This window comes from Staurois parvus, unplaced genomic scaffold (assembly GCF_062004578.1).
Source record: "Staurois parvus isolate SC_StPar_1 unplaced genomic scaffold, SC_StPar_1.0 ptg000394l, whole genome shotgun sequence".
NCBI classification, from domain to species: Eukaryota; Metazoa; Chordata; class Amphibia; order Anura; family Ranidae; genus Staurois; species Staurois parvus.
The window spans coordinates 4565075-4581402 of record NW_028318190.1 but is presented as its reverse complement, the minus strand read 5'-3'; the positions used below and the strand labels follow the sequence as shown (position 1 = coordinate 4581402).

The window sequence follows — 16328 nt, the reverse complement described above, 5'->3', positions numbered from 1 at the left end:
TTCTTCTGACCATGCCTATTATAAAATTGCCTCCATGATTATCCAGATTGGTGACTGCACTGAAATAAACTTTAAGAACATTCTAAGACCTACAGCTTCATCTAAAATGAACCTACCAAGTGTACAGGAAAAGGCAGTAACCCATAACAACTCTTGTAGTTTGAATATATAAACAACTAAAAGAGGAGATGACATTGGCTCCCTCTCGGAGTAAATGAACCTCCTTTTCCAGGAGCTGCATTACCGCAATAACTTCACTGCAAATGCATATTAAGAGTTGTAAGTGATTATCCTGCCACACAGAGAATCATTGGCATGAAAACTTGTAATGTTAAAGGGCCAATCAGATATTTGTTATGCAGAATGATGTCAAGGCTGCCCAATGAAAACTCCAGAAACAGACAACTCCTCCTGTAGCCACCGTGGCAAGCTATGTTGTGCCCAGAAGTTAGCCTACTCTATCTACTGGCGTAAATATAAAATGCAGCTCAGTATGCTTAGACCAGCAAACATGACTTCACAAAGCAATACACATCAGTTTTGCTCAGCATATTGTTATTCACTGATCCTGTTTTATCACTTTGATCTGCAACCCCCTGCTGTAATTTCAGCTTTGATCTGGTCCATTTCTTGGATTCCGCTGTCTATTTGTTTGCCACCTGATACAACCTATGTGTAGCGCTACCACCGCAGGAGCGGACGGTTCTATTGGGTCCTCTTGACCTCTACAAAACCTCTGCATCTCTCACACCGGGTATGCACCTTAATAGACCTAGACTGATAACTTTTGGCTAGTGTCTTAGGGTCACCCTAAAATGAGGCTCAAGACATTGGAGTATAATGACAAAATATACTGAGAATATGAGTACTCAAAAATGACAGGAGATTACAACGGGGAACACTTTTTGACATATACAATTTCAAATATCAAACAATGCAGTAGAAGGTTCTGGCAAGGTCAGTATAAACTGTAGCTTTCCCCACTAGAAATGAGCAGCAAAAAATGCAACGGTTAACTTGGTATCAATAGAATAATGGCTAATTCGCCTAGAGTCACGAATGGCTAGGGCCTAGGCTATAATGCAGTAACAACAAGGTAACTGTACACTCTTAACTATGCAGGATAACAGGTACTCTAACATATCACTCTAGCAGACTGGCAAACTGTGGCACGAGGGTCCTCCAAAAAGACAGGAAGGAAGGACTTCCTTGATTCCAGAGCTGGATTCCTGAGCCACCAAACCAGGGACAACCTGGTTCTCAGTGACAAACAACTTTGTCTGGAGACCAGATTACCTTTTCCCATGACAACACAATGCTGCTTTGCAGAGGTCTGGATTGGAACTGAGCAAATGGAACTGCCTCAATGGAGACTACCATCAAGCCAAGGACATTCATGGAAAAGTGAAACAACTGGACAACTCCTGGACCTGAGAGTTTAAATCTGAGATCAGAGTTCCTCCTGTGGAACACTCTGGCCTGAGCTTTTTCCAGAACTAGACCCAGATACTTCAAACAATGAGTGGGTTTCAGCAATGATTTCTGAAGGATCAGGATTCATCTAATGTCTTGACAGTCAAAGATGTATCCCCACAATGGGGATGCCAGGTAAGTGTAGCAGATTAAAGACTGGGGCCATCACCTTGGTGAAAACCAGAGATGCCAAAAAGAGGCTGAAGGGCAGGGCCACAACCTGGTAGTGCAGGGGTCTCTTTGGTGTTTGGAGGCCATGCCAGGTTTTATGGACTTCCTGTAGAATCTCTGGACTGGAATGAAGGCATTAAGAGCTTTGAGATCCAGGATGGGGCAAATGGCCCCCTTGGGTTTCAGAACAGTGAACAGGTTGGAGTTAAACCCCTGAAACCATTTTACTAAGGAAACTAGGTTAATGATACCTGAATCCAGAAGAGCTTGGTGGAGATCTGCTAAAGTGCATGGAGACACAGGAAGGTTAGAGGGGGGACAATATTACTCCAAGGTACAGACATTGGCACATTGAGTAGCACGCTGCATGAAGCCCTGGAGCCAGAAATAGAAAGTAAGCTGGGGAACCTTGTATTGGTAGACTGTTTTTTTAAGTCCGCAAACGTGCAACTATATCGAAAAAACCCGTAAGTGTCCGCAAAAAAGTGCAAGTGCAAAACACCACACGAAAAACGTGCACTTAGGGGTGTGCTGTGTCCTACCCCGAAAGGGGCTTGGACCGCTGTCCCTGATCCCCCGGGGCACGAAGCTCCTGACGGGGACTAGGTTCCCACTTGGTCCTCCTGACCAAAAGGCCGGGTGGACCACCGTTCCCTATGCCAAGCCGAAGCCGGACATTCAGTACTAGGCAAGGGGACTCTCCCGAAGAAGAGTCCTCTAGGGATCAGGGGAGGAAGGAACCGTATGGCCACACATCCTCCCCCTAGACTTCAGGGTAGGCCCGAGGACCCACACCCTCCATCCGTGAAACACACACATAAGGCAAAGAAAAAGTGACAAACGTGGGAGTGCATAATAAATAAAGTAAGAGATAAAGTAAAAAAAATAATAAAAATGGTACCGTGCCGAAATGTGCACAGACCAGGCCCTGAGGCCTGTAGCAAAAATTGCCCTGAACTTAGCCAAAAGGCCTGGTCCTTAGGGCGCTGTGCAAAAAGAGGTGAAAAAACAGTGGCCATGTGTCATCTTCACACCGTGGGGTCCCACACCCAAGTGTTACTAGTGACACCCCTGAGAGCGTCTTCCCCAGGGGGCACTGAGTTTGCGGACTTTTTGCGTCCCCAGCCCCTGGCCAGACCAAGGTAGCATGTTCAGATCAGGAGGTACTGGGTCTTTCCGGTCTCCCCAGAGGAATTACTCCCAAGGCCCCAGAACGAATCATGGCGCTCCCTGGTTTCTGTCCCTCCGGTACTAGCCTTCCGGACCCCCATCATACCAGTGAGGGTACTATACAACAACCATCCCCGTAAACTAGAATGGTCGGGAGCACCCCCACTGGACACTGATAAGAACAGATTTTTGATTGAAAAGATACTTTTATTGCAGAAGCATCAAAAACAACATGTTACGTGTAATCGGGGTACATCTCACCCTGTACTGCGACGCAGCGCACCACATAGCAATACAGTTCCAAACATACGATAAATACATTCAGGCAAATAAATACATTCGCTCAGCGGTATGATGCCTGACGTGATGTGCACAGGGGGTGAATCCCCCGGATCACCACGTCATGCATGACGCCGCTTACCCCAAAAACTGTAGCATCCTAATACAATATACATTTCCTAGTCACTATGTCATGCACGAAAACGATAACTGAAAAAAAAAAACACTATCAACAATAGGCATCGGGTGTGTGGGGGGGGGAAGGGGAGGGAAGGGGGAAACACAGGCCCGAAGCTTTATTGAAGGGACAAAGACACGCAAGGGGGAGTAGGGGGAAGGGGGAAATCTTCAGACGTCCTCTTCCTCCTTAAAGTCCAACAAGGAATAGTCTCTGAGCAGACTGAGGATCAGTCTGCGGCAGTCCTCAATGGACATCCTCTCCCGCTGGTGGATGAGGCGCTTTCTGGCGCACCATAAAGCGTCCTTAAAACAGCACAGCACCCGCCAGGCGCCGTCAATGTCCTCCAAAGAAAAAGTTCCACAGAACAGTCCATTCAACACCCCAAAGTGAGTGATGGCTGTCTGTGGCACAAAGTCCTTGAGTTCAGGTTCCAGGGCCCCCAACAGGGCCTGAGCAAATGAGCACTCCCAGAAAACGTGGTAAGACGTTTCCTCATGGATGATGCAGAAGGGGCAGTGTCTGTATCTGCTCAGGTTCCTGGCATGCATAAATGTCCTGAGAGGCAGTCCCCCCTGGATAGCCATCCATGCCAGGTCTTTGTGCCTGTTGGTGAGGATGTTGGAAGAAACATTCCTCCAGACCACCTTGCAGGTGTCTGAAGGCAGGCCTGGAACCGACTCCAAAATGTCGCTGGCTCGGATGAGCTTGTAGATCGTCTTTGGCTTCCACAAGTCCGGCTTGACTCCCTGCAGCCCTTGCTCCCTGATGAACTTGAAGGTATCCAAGTAGAACCAAGGAGTGTCCCAGTTGTAGGGGATGGAACTATCCCAAGTGTCCCACCCCAGGGACCTCCAGAGAGGCAACAGGAAGAAGCGAGACATTGCGTTCCCGCCAGAGTCCGTAGTCCGTCTTGGCAAAGTTCTGCGGACGCAGTTGCAAGCAAAGAACACCCTCAGCTGGGTGGCGATGTCGGGCACGCCCTCACCGCCCTTGAGGGGTTCCTTGAACATGACTGCCCGCTTCACTCTGTCCATCTTGGAGCCCCAGATGAAGTGAAACACCGCCCTGGTGATGGCCTTGCAGGTGTTGACCCGGGGGGGCCAGGCCTGGGCGAGGTACTGCAACACAGGGAGAATCTCGCTGCGGAGTACCAGTGTCTTCCCTTCGATGGTGAGGTCTCTGAGGCTCCAGAGTCCAAACTTTTGGCGCATCTTGGCCAGTCTCTCCTCCCAAGACTTCAGGGCTGCGCCCTCGGCACCAAACCAAACTCCCAAAATCTTCATGAAGTCTGTCTTGATGCCAAAGGGCATGGATGCAGAAGAAGGCAGGAACCACTTTCCGAAGAGCATGACTTCCGACTTCCCGCAGTTGACCTTTGCCCCCGAAGCTTGGCCGAAGTCCTCGCAGGTCTGGACGAGCAGGTCGATGGAGCGCTGGTTGGCACAGAACACCGTCACGTCGTCCATGTAGAGCGAGCACTTCACTTCCCGTCTGTCTGGTCCCGGTGCGGTGATTCCCCCGATCTCTGGATTCCGTCTGATGCATTCGGCGAAGAGCTCTATACAGCAAACAAAAAGCAGAGGTGAGAGAGGACAGCCTTGTCTGACCCCGGAGAGAACCGGGAAGGGGTCAGTCTTCCAGCCGTTCACCTGCACGGAACTACAGATGTCATTATACATGATGTCAACATATGGACAAAACATTTCCCCGAGACCAAACCTGCGCAGGGCTCTGCACATAAACCCATGGGAGACACGGTCAAAGGCCTTCTCCTGATCAAGACTGACCAGGGCCGCGTGCACACGGCGGTCCTTGATGTATTGGACCGTGTCCCGGACAAGCGCTAGGCTGTCCGCAATCCTGCGGCCAGGAATGCCACAAGTCTGATCCGGGTTGATGATCTGTCCGATGACAGCCTTCAGTCTGTTCGCCATGACCTTGGCGAGGATCTTGTAGTCCACGTTCAGAAGAGAGATGGGACGCCAATTTTTCAAGTCACATCTCTCCCCCTTACGCTTGTACAGGATCGTGATCATCCCCTCCCTCAACGAAGGAGGCATCTTGCCCTCCACCACCATCTCCTCGTACAGCTCGAGCAGGTCCGGGCCCACGAGATCCCACAGCGCTACATAAAGCTCCGCTGGGAGACCGTCGCAGCCCGGGGTCCTGCCTTGCCTAAAGGATTTAGCGGCAGAGTGCAGCTCCTCCAACGTCAAGGGGGCGTTGGTGGCCGACAAACCTGCAGGATCAATAGTGTTAGAGATACCTGACAAAAACCTGTCGGCCGCTTCCGAGTTTGTTTCTTTAGGGGAGTAGAGGTCGGAGTAGTAGTCGCTGACCACTTCCATCACGGCCTCCTTCCCCTTCTGGAGTGTTCCAGTCTTGTCACGCAGCTCCGACAGGGGTGTGTGTCCTGAGTGGAGTTTCCTGAAAAAGAAAGAGTTACACTTCTCACCTTTCTCGAGATGCTCCACTTTGGCACGGAAGACAATGTGCCTGGATTCTTCCTCAAAGTGCTTTTTCAAGCACTTCTTGGTGTCCTCCAGGTCTTGCCTCACGTTCCAGCCACAGTGGTGAAGGTCCTGCAGGGACTGCAGCTGACGCTGCAGCCTCCTGAGTTCCTTCCTCCTGGCACACACTTGCTGGCGTCCCCTGGCCTGAAAGAAGCTGCGCAGCTTGACTTTCACGAACTCCCACCAGTCGCTTACCTTAGGAAAGAAAGACTTCTCCTCTCGCCAGGCACCGTAGATTTCCCTGAGCTCCGCTAGCAGTTCCTCATCGCCCAGCAAGGTGCAATTCAGCTTCCAGGAGCCTGGGCCCAGGGCAAAGCCCTCTCCCAGATCACCTTGAAAGTGAATGGCCCTGTGGTCAGAGAAAAAGCAGGGAACCATGGAGAACCCGCGGTGCCTGACTGCCCTGGAGGTGAGCACAAAGTCAATCCTGGAGCGCACAGATCCATCGGGGCGGCTCCATGAGTAGTTCACGGAACCGCGCCCCACGGATCCCACTGCGTCTCGCAGGGAGGCCTCTGTAATCATCTCCCGGAGCAGCTTCGAGGTGGCGTCGAGTTTTGCGTACATGCTGGAGCTGCGCCCATCCTCCTCTATCGGACAGTTAAAATCACCGCCGATTACTACTGTTCTCGTTGTGGCGAGTTGCGTCCGCAGGGTTTGGAAAAGTTCCAGCCGCGCGTTCTTCTCTGGGGGAGCGTACACGTTGATGAGCCTAACGGGCTCCCCCGCCCACGAACCATCTATGACCAGAAGGCGGCCACAGACGAGCTCATGGACGGAGTCAACAGTGAAACGTCTTCCCCTGATAAGAACCGCAACCCCTGCGGACTTGCAATCGCCACCCCCAGACCAGTAGGAGGGACCATGGGTCCACTGGGAGGACAAATGAGTGTACCTCCTCAGAGGGGGAAGTGCGCACTCCTGAAGCATGTATACATCACTCTGCTGTGTGGAAAGAAAGGTCAGCACAGTCTGCCTCCTAGACACGTCCTTTATGCTCCTCACATTAATGGAAAAGATAGATATCTCAGCCATCATGGGAAAGAGATGAAGGGGTTAGTCGGCAGGGGCTGTGCTTACCTCCCCTGGGGAGGGGGGGCGACCTCTGTGACCTCTGCAGCCTGACAGGTGTCCTGGCCCAGACCAATCTGATTGAGGACCTCGTTGAGGACCTCATTGAAGTCGGTGGAGAGATCTGGTTCTGACTGGGTCAGAGCCATCTCTTCCTCCACCTCTTCTTCCTCCAGCGTGTCGAGGTCCTCCCCCACGGGGTCGGGGCCTGCGGCATTCTGGAGGACGGCAGGCCGCTTGGTGGCAGAGGAGGTGTCCTCCGCCGCCGGGCTGGCCTGCTCCTTCTTCCGCTTCCTGTACCCCGCCGCAGAGTTGCTGACAGGGGTGACAGGGGGAAGGGGCGGGAAGTCCTCCTGGGAGGACAGGTCCGGGGGGGGTGGGACCGGGGCAGGGGCAGGGGGGCAAGGGGGGGTAGGGGCAGGGGGACCAGGGGCCGAGGGGCCGGGGGCCGGGACAGAGGGACCAGGGGCAGGGGCAGGGGGGCCAGGGGCAGGGGGACCAGGGGCAGGGGGGACAGGGGCAGGGGCAGGGGGGCCAGGGGCGGGGGGACCAGGGGCAGGGGGACCAGGGGCAGGGGGACCAGGGGCAGGGGGGCCAGGGGGAGGGGTACCTGGGGCCTGGGGGGGGTTCCTCTTACCCGGGTCCTTTGGAGGCTTTTGTGGCGCTGGTTTGGTGGCCGGGCCCTTGCTCAGGGCCCCGGCGTACGTCCTGCTTCTTTCTGGGCAGTCTCTGTAGACGTGCTCGGACCGTCCACAGAGGTTGCAGGTTCTGGACCTTGGGCAATCCTTGGTCTCGTGACCTGCAGACCTACAGAACCTACAAGAAAGCACACTGCATTCCTTACCCTCGTGCCCCGGCTGGCCGCACTTGCGGCATGACTGGGGTAGGTCTGGGTAGTGTAGGAGTCCTGATGACGATCCCAGGGAGAAGCATTGTTGCAGGTGTTGGAGATATCCAGCGGGACGATCTCTTAGTAGCCTGCAAAACACAGCCCACTTACCAGTCCAGAAGCCGTTGGTGTCTAGTATCCGGACTGGGTCCTTCAACACGACACAAAACCTTTGGAGGTAGGTGGCTATGTCTCTGCCGGGGACGTGAGGGTTCCTCATGGACACCGTGATCCTTCTTTCGTCCCTTTGAATGGGAGAGTTCGCAGCGAACTTTCGGAAGAGGGAGTCGGGTCCAGCGGTCTTCACTGCCTCCCAGTACCTTCTGCACACCTGTAGGGAGACAAATGTGACAAGGAACAAACCTTTCACAAAGGACTGCACCGACAGGGTCTCAGCTTTGCTGAATCCTTGTTCAAGGATCATTTTCTTGCCAAAGACTTCCGGGGTCATCTCCGGGATTCTGCCGTCCACCTCTTTCAGCCGCAGCACGACTGTCTGCTTCATCCAGGGCTCCAAGGGAGGGAGACCGTCTGCAGGGCCGGAGCGGTCTGGGGTGGAGGTGGAGGCGGAGGGGGCTTCTCCCGGGGTCTTGGCGGTGGTGGCGTTCTGTGGCTTCTTCACGGTCTGTTTCTTCCCCATCTTGGCGCAGAGGAGTTCTCAGGAGGGCTTCCCAGAGATCTTGGTCGGGTTCCTTCTCCTTCTTCTTCCTCGGCGGCTTCACTCTCGCTTGCTTAGCCTTTGAAAAGGCTATTGAGCGTCTACTGCCCGGAGGTAGTAACGCAGAGTGAACAAGGGGGGGGAAGATCACAAACTCGTTCTGTGTGGGGGCTAAGCCTCAAACCCAATAGCAGCAAGTAGGTGAAGCCGAATTTAATCGACGATCCTACAAGGCCGAGAAGAGGGTACCCCACACAGACCAAATGGCTTGGATAGATGCAAGTGTTTCTCAACGTCCTAGCTGGAAGCCGGGACACCCCTAAAGGCAAGGTCGATACTACACTTGATCTTAGCCAAAAGGCCGAGAAGCGATTAGACTGTTTCCATAATATAATCAGACATGTTGGAACTACATGTGGTGAGGCAATGCAGAGGCACAAGGTAAGAGGTAAGGCTCAGATAATCAGGAAACCTATAGAGCTTGTAACAGGTGAGAGTCGCATGGCCATAGGTGACCAAAATCACTGTAGGTGGGCAGTAGGAACAGTTCAAAGATCAAAGTTACATGTGACACTTCCCTGATGCTGCATGGGAAAGATCTAAGAGTGCATGTATGACACTCAATTATAAAGCGTTAACACTTTCTGTGGAAAAAAAACGCTGAGAACAGGGAATACACACATCCAGTGACCTATGCAAATGAGGTAGCTTCCTGTGCTTGACTGGAAAGGCCCACTCACTGAGTCTTCAGAGACAAAGTAAGTGTTGAGGAAATGCCAGTAACTCTGAACATGAAAAGAGCTCAGCAGCTTACTTTTACCAGAATTGAGATTGGAAAGCAGTCCATGTATTGTATAACCCAGTGCCAAAGGGTGACTTTCAGGCAGTCCCTGCAATGTCCAGTCCAAAGCCACACCAAATACCTGCAATTGAAGAGACAAAGCTTCAGCAGTGATGTAAAGAATAATCTGTTTAAAGAAAAAATAATTTAAGAAAAAAAAGTGCAACAAATAGGTTAGTCTTTAACATTGCTGAAGAAAATACCTCCATTCTCCTAGGACAGTAACAAATGCAAAGGTTTAAAGTTATTCCCACTTTTGCGTCAAAATAGAGAATACCACGCTGTAGGTTTGTTATGTATTCCCATTCACTCAGCATACCTAAAATGTTTCGCTTTCTTTCTTTCTTTCTTATTTAGATGTTTTCTCTTGTTAGATGTTTCTCAGGGGAAAGCCTCATGGGCAGAGCTAAATCTAGTTTACAACCAAAAATGAGATTTGCCAGCACAGACAAGGTTATTTATGGCAAACACTCCTCAGCCCCCCATAAAAAAGAGAACCAAGTAGAACTTTTCAGTGATGAAATTATCAGAGAAGAGTTTCCAAATGGTAAGCAGCGATTTTTAAATATTTTGTGTTATCCCAACTTAATTGCAAAAGTGGAAATAAACTTCCTGTGTCTCTCAATTGTTAAACAAAAGAACTACAGTTACTGATGCATTAATGAATACAGAGTTATAGTCATTTTTCTTTTATATCTGCGTGGAATTCAATTTAATGCATGATCATGTGCATGAGAACTTTGAAAAAAAAACAACCTAATTTACACAATTAGCTGTTTGAAGGGAACACAGGTTCCCTTCAATTAATAAGTCCCATGTTTTCGGGTATACCTCACTTCATACTTAAGTCAGACCCCAAGGTTATCAATAAAAGTTGCAGTTTAACTATTATTGTGCAGAGCCATGTTTAAAGATCATGACCTCTTGCATATCTCTGAGTGCAAAAATGAGACGTGGGTGCCAGTAATAGAATTGACGCATTGATAATAAAGTATTGACTGGAGCACAAAATAAACATTTATGCAAAACTGGTATTTTAATAGGAATCCTGCCTGATGATAAAATGATTGCCATGTTCCTCTTAATGCAGACTTTGCTCTTTTCACCAATCATATGTTAACTACAAGCCTCTCTTGTTGTGTATTTTCAAAAAGACTGCCTGTTAAAATAATTATTAAAATAAAATATGGATTCTTTGAGTTTGACAATACCTGTTGTGTGTAATCGCTTCTCGGCCTTTTGGCTAAGATCAAGTGTAGTATCTGTTCTTATCAGTGTCCAGTGGGGGTGCTCCCGACCATTCTAGCTTTGCGGGGATGGTTGTTGTATAGTACCCTCACTGGTATGATGGGGGTCTGGATGGCTATTACGGGGGGAACAGAAACCGGGGAGCGCCACAAGTTAAGCTGGGGCCCTGGGAGTAATTCCCCCTTTGGAACGTCTGAAGGACCCAGTACCTCCTGATTTGGACGGATCTACCTTGGTCTGGCCAGGGGCTGGGAAGGCAGAGAGTCCGCAAACTAGGTGCCCCCTGAGTAGTCGCCTCAGGGGTGCTCTGAGTAGCACTTGGGTGTGGGACCCCACGTTGTGAATGAGCACATGGTCACCGAGTTTAAACACTTTTTGCACTGCGCCTCTAGGACCGGGCCTTTTGGTCAAGTTCTGGGCAATTTTTTTGCTACAGGCCTCAGGGTCTGGTCAGTGCACAATTTGGGCACGACACTTTTTATTATTTTTATAGATTTATTTAATTATTTATTTATTTATTTTTCCTTCACCCCACGTTTGTCACTTTTTACTTTTGTGTGTGTTTTTTTTTTCACAGGATGGAGGGTGTGGGTCCTCGGGCCTGCCCTGAAGTCTAGGGGGAGGATGTGTGGCCATACAGTTCCTTCCTCCCCTGTCCCTAGGGGGTTTTCTCTTCGGGAGAACCCCCTGGCCTAGTACTGGATGTCCGGCTTCGGCTGGACATAAGGAACGGTGGTCCACCAGGCCTTTTGGCCAGGAGGACCAAATGGGAACCCTGTCCCTGTCAGGAGCTTCGTGCCCCGGGGGATCAGGGTAGCGGTCCAACCCCTTCGGGGGTAGGACAAAGCACACCCTTAAGTGCACTTTTTGTGTGGTGTTTTGCACTTGCACTTTTTTGTGAACACTTACGGGTTTTTTCGTTATAGTTGCACGTTTGCGGACTTAAAAAAAAAATACCTGTTGTGTGTAATAAATACAGCAAATGGAACAGTTTTTAGCTTTGTTTGTTGAATGTTGGATAAAGACTGGTTAACCACAGTGTGGATTAAAGAGGAGAATAATTAGGGTTGCCATTATTGACCTCCTTCTGAAAAAAAAAAGGGTTTTTGTACTTATCATGAATTCTTTTTCTCGGTAACCATTGAGGGACACATTAATTCTCTTGGTTATACTGATGCCTACAGAAGTACCTAAAGCATGATCAGTATCACAGAAAAGTGGTACATATGCCTCTAAATGGACTCAAAGTAAGGGATTTTAAGGTGAAACATCCTGCCATGAGAATTGGGGAAATTACACTTTGTCCATAAGACCTGAGAGGACTTAGTGGAGATCTGCTAATCTGTATGGTAACAGGAGAGGGTTAGTGGTAAAAAAACAAGGAGGAGGCAGGGAGCTGGTCATGTGTCTGCAAAGGTTATCAACCCCCCCCCCTCCCCCCAACACTCTAGAAAGTGGGTCCACACCTTCATGCTGAAGAGCCCCAAACGTTTTGTGTAGACTGGGAGGAAAACTTTTGGGAACAAAAGAGAAGGCTTTATGTGAGTATCTATCAACTTGTCTATTGAATCTATGCACAGAAGACTTTTTCTTGTTGTGAGGCAAGCTTTTGGGGTCTGAACATGGATGGTGCAGTAGTGGAGAAACAAAAAAGAGCATTTTCCTAGCCATTTGTGAGGGAGAAGATTTTGCAGACTGTTCAAGAGGATTCCTTCATTAAGGAAGCAGAGTATTCTTGGAAACAGTAGCATCCTTGATAATGGTATCCAACAAAGGTCCAAAGAGGTGTCCCCCAAATGTCATGCATATTAGATGCATGTTCTATGGTTCAGCACTTTAACAAAGTGTTTTTCACATGTGTATGGACAGGAGACCCATGTGGGAAATTAGATGGGAATCCTCCAGAAATCCATCACCTAAAGCTACATCCATTTGCTTGAAACATTCTATGACTAAGGGATCAACCACCACAGTGCCAAGATCTATTTTAAGGGCCTTTTGGCAGCTTTTTGCGTTGGTTATAAACAATACAAATGCAGATAGAGTATATTGTTTTAACATACAGAATGTGGATATTATTTATTACAGGTACTTATATAGCGCCATCAATTTACGCAGCACTTTATGTATATATATATTGTACATTCACAGCAGTCCCTAAGCCTCAAGGGGTGTACAATCTAAAGTCCCTAACTTACATGCATACATACACAGGTCAATTTAGACAGGATCCAACTAACCTACCAGCATGTCTTTGGAGTGTGGGAGGAAACCAGAGTACCCAGAGGAAACCCACGCAGGCACAGAAAGAACATGCGAACTCTAGGCAGGTGGTGCCATGGTTGGGATTTGAACCAATGACCCTAGTACTGCCAGGCAGAAGTGCTAAACATTTAGCCATTCTATTCATAATGCATGGATCCAAAGAAAGAAGACAGTAGTATTGACATTATGTAATACATGTATTAAAATGTTAAGAGAAGAAAAATCTGAAGTCTCTCATTGTACATGCATAAGAAAATACCAGGAATATGTTATCTAATGGTGAGTCTTGGTGAGTTGCACATGGGTGTACATATATCATCAGTTAAGATCTAGATAGATGAATTGCCAATATCAGGAATATGTAGAATTAAGCTGTTCACCACATTGAAATAATGGGCAGAAGGAAGAGAAAAGGTTGTGTAGGGGACTGGGGAGGAACAAAAACGCTCTTTCTGTAGCGCACTAGACCGCTGTATCTAGTGGGTATAGTGCTTCAGTATCAGTGGAAGATAGAAGCTACTGCAATAACGAGGATTAAGGTGTCATAAATAATGCCCATGGGCTCTAGGTTTTGGCATAGTTATGTAAGAAGTTGCTTATCCGTGCTAGAAGATATTCCATATCATGAATCTCACAAATTCGTTTGTATAGGTCAAGTATGAATGGTCCATCTAATTGTGTCTCAAATTTATAGATATTAAGCATTTTGCAGAAATCAAGATAAGGACCTTTAATTTAATGGAACATCTAGGGAGGACAGTCATAGGCAATTTAAAGTACTTTGACCAGTCAGCCAGGGTTTGGAAAATTATGGTCACAGCCAAGACAGGTTGAAGAGTGGAGCCTGCCAAAGATGGCCTTAAACCGTTTAATCATTTAAGACAGGTACATTCTCCAAAAGGTGTGATTGTTGTATTGTTAAGGTTGGAGAATGCAAGATCCAGATAGGTGGCAGGCCACTTTTTTTTTTCTTAAACACAGTCTTTTTGCAACTGGTACAATTGTAATAAGCAAACATCTTGTATGGTATTTACAATAGCTGTAAATGAAAACTTGTAACAGCAGGTGCATTGGGAAGGTATTTTAAAGTCTTAGAGGCACCTACAGAAACAACAAACTGACCCTCTCGTTTCAGAGTGGTGCGGTCCACACCAATAAGAGTAATTGCAAGAATTTGGGAGTCATAGCAAAGGATTGGTAAAGAATGGAGCAACTCAAAATCAGAGTAAAAGCAGCTGTTGGCTGAGAGGTCTCAGATAGATAAGAAACAGAATATGTGGGAGGAGTGGGAGCATGCTTGTGGCTTCTACAGTCACAGTCAGGAAATAACTGGGTATTTTGACTCCAATTGTTGTAATAGTGACTCCTCTCCTCTTGAGAACTCTATGCCTGGCATGAGTTTAGTAGAGACCATCACTACAGACAATATTCCTCAGGTTGCTGAACTCACACACTTGGTATCCACAAATATGCTTTGTTAGTCTTGCAAATCTGACAGACGAAGGAAAATAGGCACGTCATGCAACATAGTAACCTTGAAACACTGTTAAAAGCAAGTGAGCATTGTATAGTACAACTTGAGAACACGAAGGGAAAACCTACTTCAGTACAAAGGGAAAAAAACAAACAACCATGTACCTCTAGTAACCACATACAACCCAGCACTAGAAGGGATAAGAAAAATAATCAAAGATTTACAACCCATCATAACAGAGGATGGAACTCTGAAAGAAATATTCCAGCAACCCCCAATACTGGCCTTCAGACAACCCCCCAACCTCAGAAATAAACTAATCAGTAGGAAACTTCCTTCTGATCAAGATGCCACAAATAATGGAAGCACACCCTGTAATGGAAAACGCTGCAAACTGTGCAACCAAATCAATCCATCAAAAAGTGTCAGACACTCAAAAGGGATCTTCAATATTTCTGGCTCATACAGCTGCACCTCCAGTAATGTTGTATACCTTATCCAGTGCAGAAAATGCAGCAAAGGATCTTCTGTTGGCGAAACAGGACAGAAGTTGCAAACAAGGATGAATTTGCACAGACATACCATCAAGGAACATAAAGAAGATGACCTCTGCACACCTGTAGGACACCATTTCGCACAACCAGGCCACACAATGGGAGACCTCAATATTTTAGTTCTTAAAGGAAATTTCAAATCCATTCAGGAAAGAAAAACTTTTGAACTAAGAATGATAATTCTATTTGACACAAGAGATAACAGCCGTAACTTGGACATGGGATTCCTCACTCATTATCCAACAGTTTTATGACTATTAGCTGAAGCTTGACTCCCTCTTTGTGAGTGTAGTATCCCCTCCCCCCTCACTTTGGCTGTATCTTATCTCTAGCCTCTCTCTTTTTTTTTTTTCTTATCTCTTAACATTCTGCTGAAACTTTGTGATTTGTACAGTACTGCTTGGACTTTGAAGAAGGGGACATACCCCGAAAGCTTGTCCTCAAAATTGTATGCAAGTGCAAATAAAAAAAAGTATCACGGACAGTACTCAATTGTTATAGTGCAACTTGTAAGTTTAACTGAACATTCTCAACACATTCTTCAGTTAGAGTAAAGCCAACCTTACATGGATCGAAATTCGTCCAGTTCTGCAGGGACAATATGGATTTCAGTCCATCTACGGGGAGCCTGGTTGTACATTAGCCAATCTCTCTATCGACGTCTGTACAACCAACCTGTTAGGAAATTTTTGCTTGATCAGTGGCTTCCATTATAGCCACCAGTGCTGATGAGTCTATTCTGATGGCAGAGAAGCCTCCCCGCTGTCAGCATACAATAGCTCAGTGGGAAGGATTTCCTCATCCACCTCAAATGTGTGGATGGAAGAATAGTTTTCTTTCACTTGACCCACTGGTTGAACAAAAGAAAATGAATCATGTATGTCCTGGCTAACAGTACACTCTAGTTCAAGTGCAGGGAAATCAAGGATATGTCTCCACAAGGCAAGAGCAATACAACTTCATTGATGGGTCTGATGAAAGTCTTTACAATACCTTGTCTTGCATCTTCCACCTCTACCTTGCAATCATCACTAGAAATACTCCCAATGATGAATCCCATAGGTCAATCAATTCTCTCAGAAGGTTGGTCCTTGAGCACAAACCATCTAGCTTCAAGATTTGGGGTGACTTCTGGATGAATCTTGGTCTTTGTCAGGCTTTAGAAGGCCAAAGACCTCAGCACTAATTTCTTCTGTATGATCCAGCTGAAATTCTGGACCCGTTGACCAGAATTTTCAAAAACACTTGTGGACAGTGGCCTGGTGGCAAAATCTGCATGCTTAATTCCATATAAAATATAATGCCATTGTTTAGCCCTGGAGGATTTCCTAATCCTTTCTATTCAATTGCTGACAGAAACCTTTTATTTCACTGTACATGTAGCTCTGTACACCTTTGATGTTTGTGTAGAACTTGATGTAATCTATCTGAAAGTCTAAGTCACACAGTATACAGTAAAGTCTGCTATTATCATAGCACTGTCCCACAAAGTTCAAGCCTAGGAATTGTATGCTCATGCTTAGGTGGCAACTTGGCATTGC

General features: G+C 47.6%; 1 protein-coding gene and 2 pseudogenes across 5 annotated transcripts in view; 1 reads left to right on the top strand and 2 right to left on the bottom strand.

The window, feature by feature from the left end:
- Positions 1 to 16328, bottom strand: part of LOC149455423 (uncharacterized) — a 48094-nt gene that overhangs the window by 20952 nt on the left and 10814 nt on the right. For 3 of the 5 annotated variants that reach the window (XM_089686277.1, XM_089686273.1, XM_089686276.1), the window contains exon 2: positions 9220 to 9328. The exons of 1 other annotated variant lie outside the window; for it this stretch is intronic. The gene's annotated coding sequence lies outside the window, so the exon portion shown is untranslated. The remainder of the gene's footprint in view (positions 1 to 9219; positions 9329 to 16328) is intronic. One more of the 5 variants, XM_089686274.1, reaches the window with a different exon arrangement.
- On the bottom strand, positions 8573 to 8778 carry LOC149455425 (U2 spliceosomal RNA; annotated as a pseudogene).
- LOC149455424 (U2 spliceosomal RNA) lies at positions 10470 to 10629 on the top strand (annotated as a pseudogene).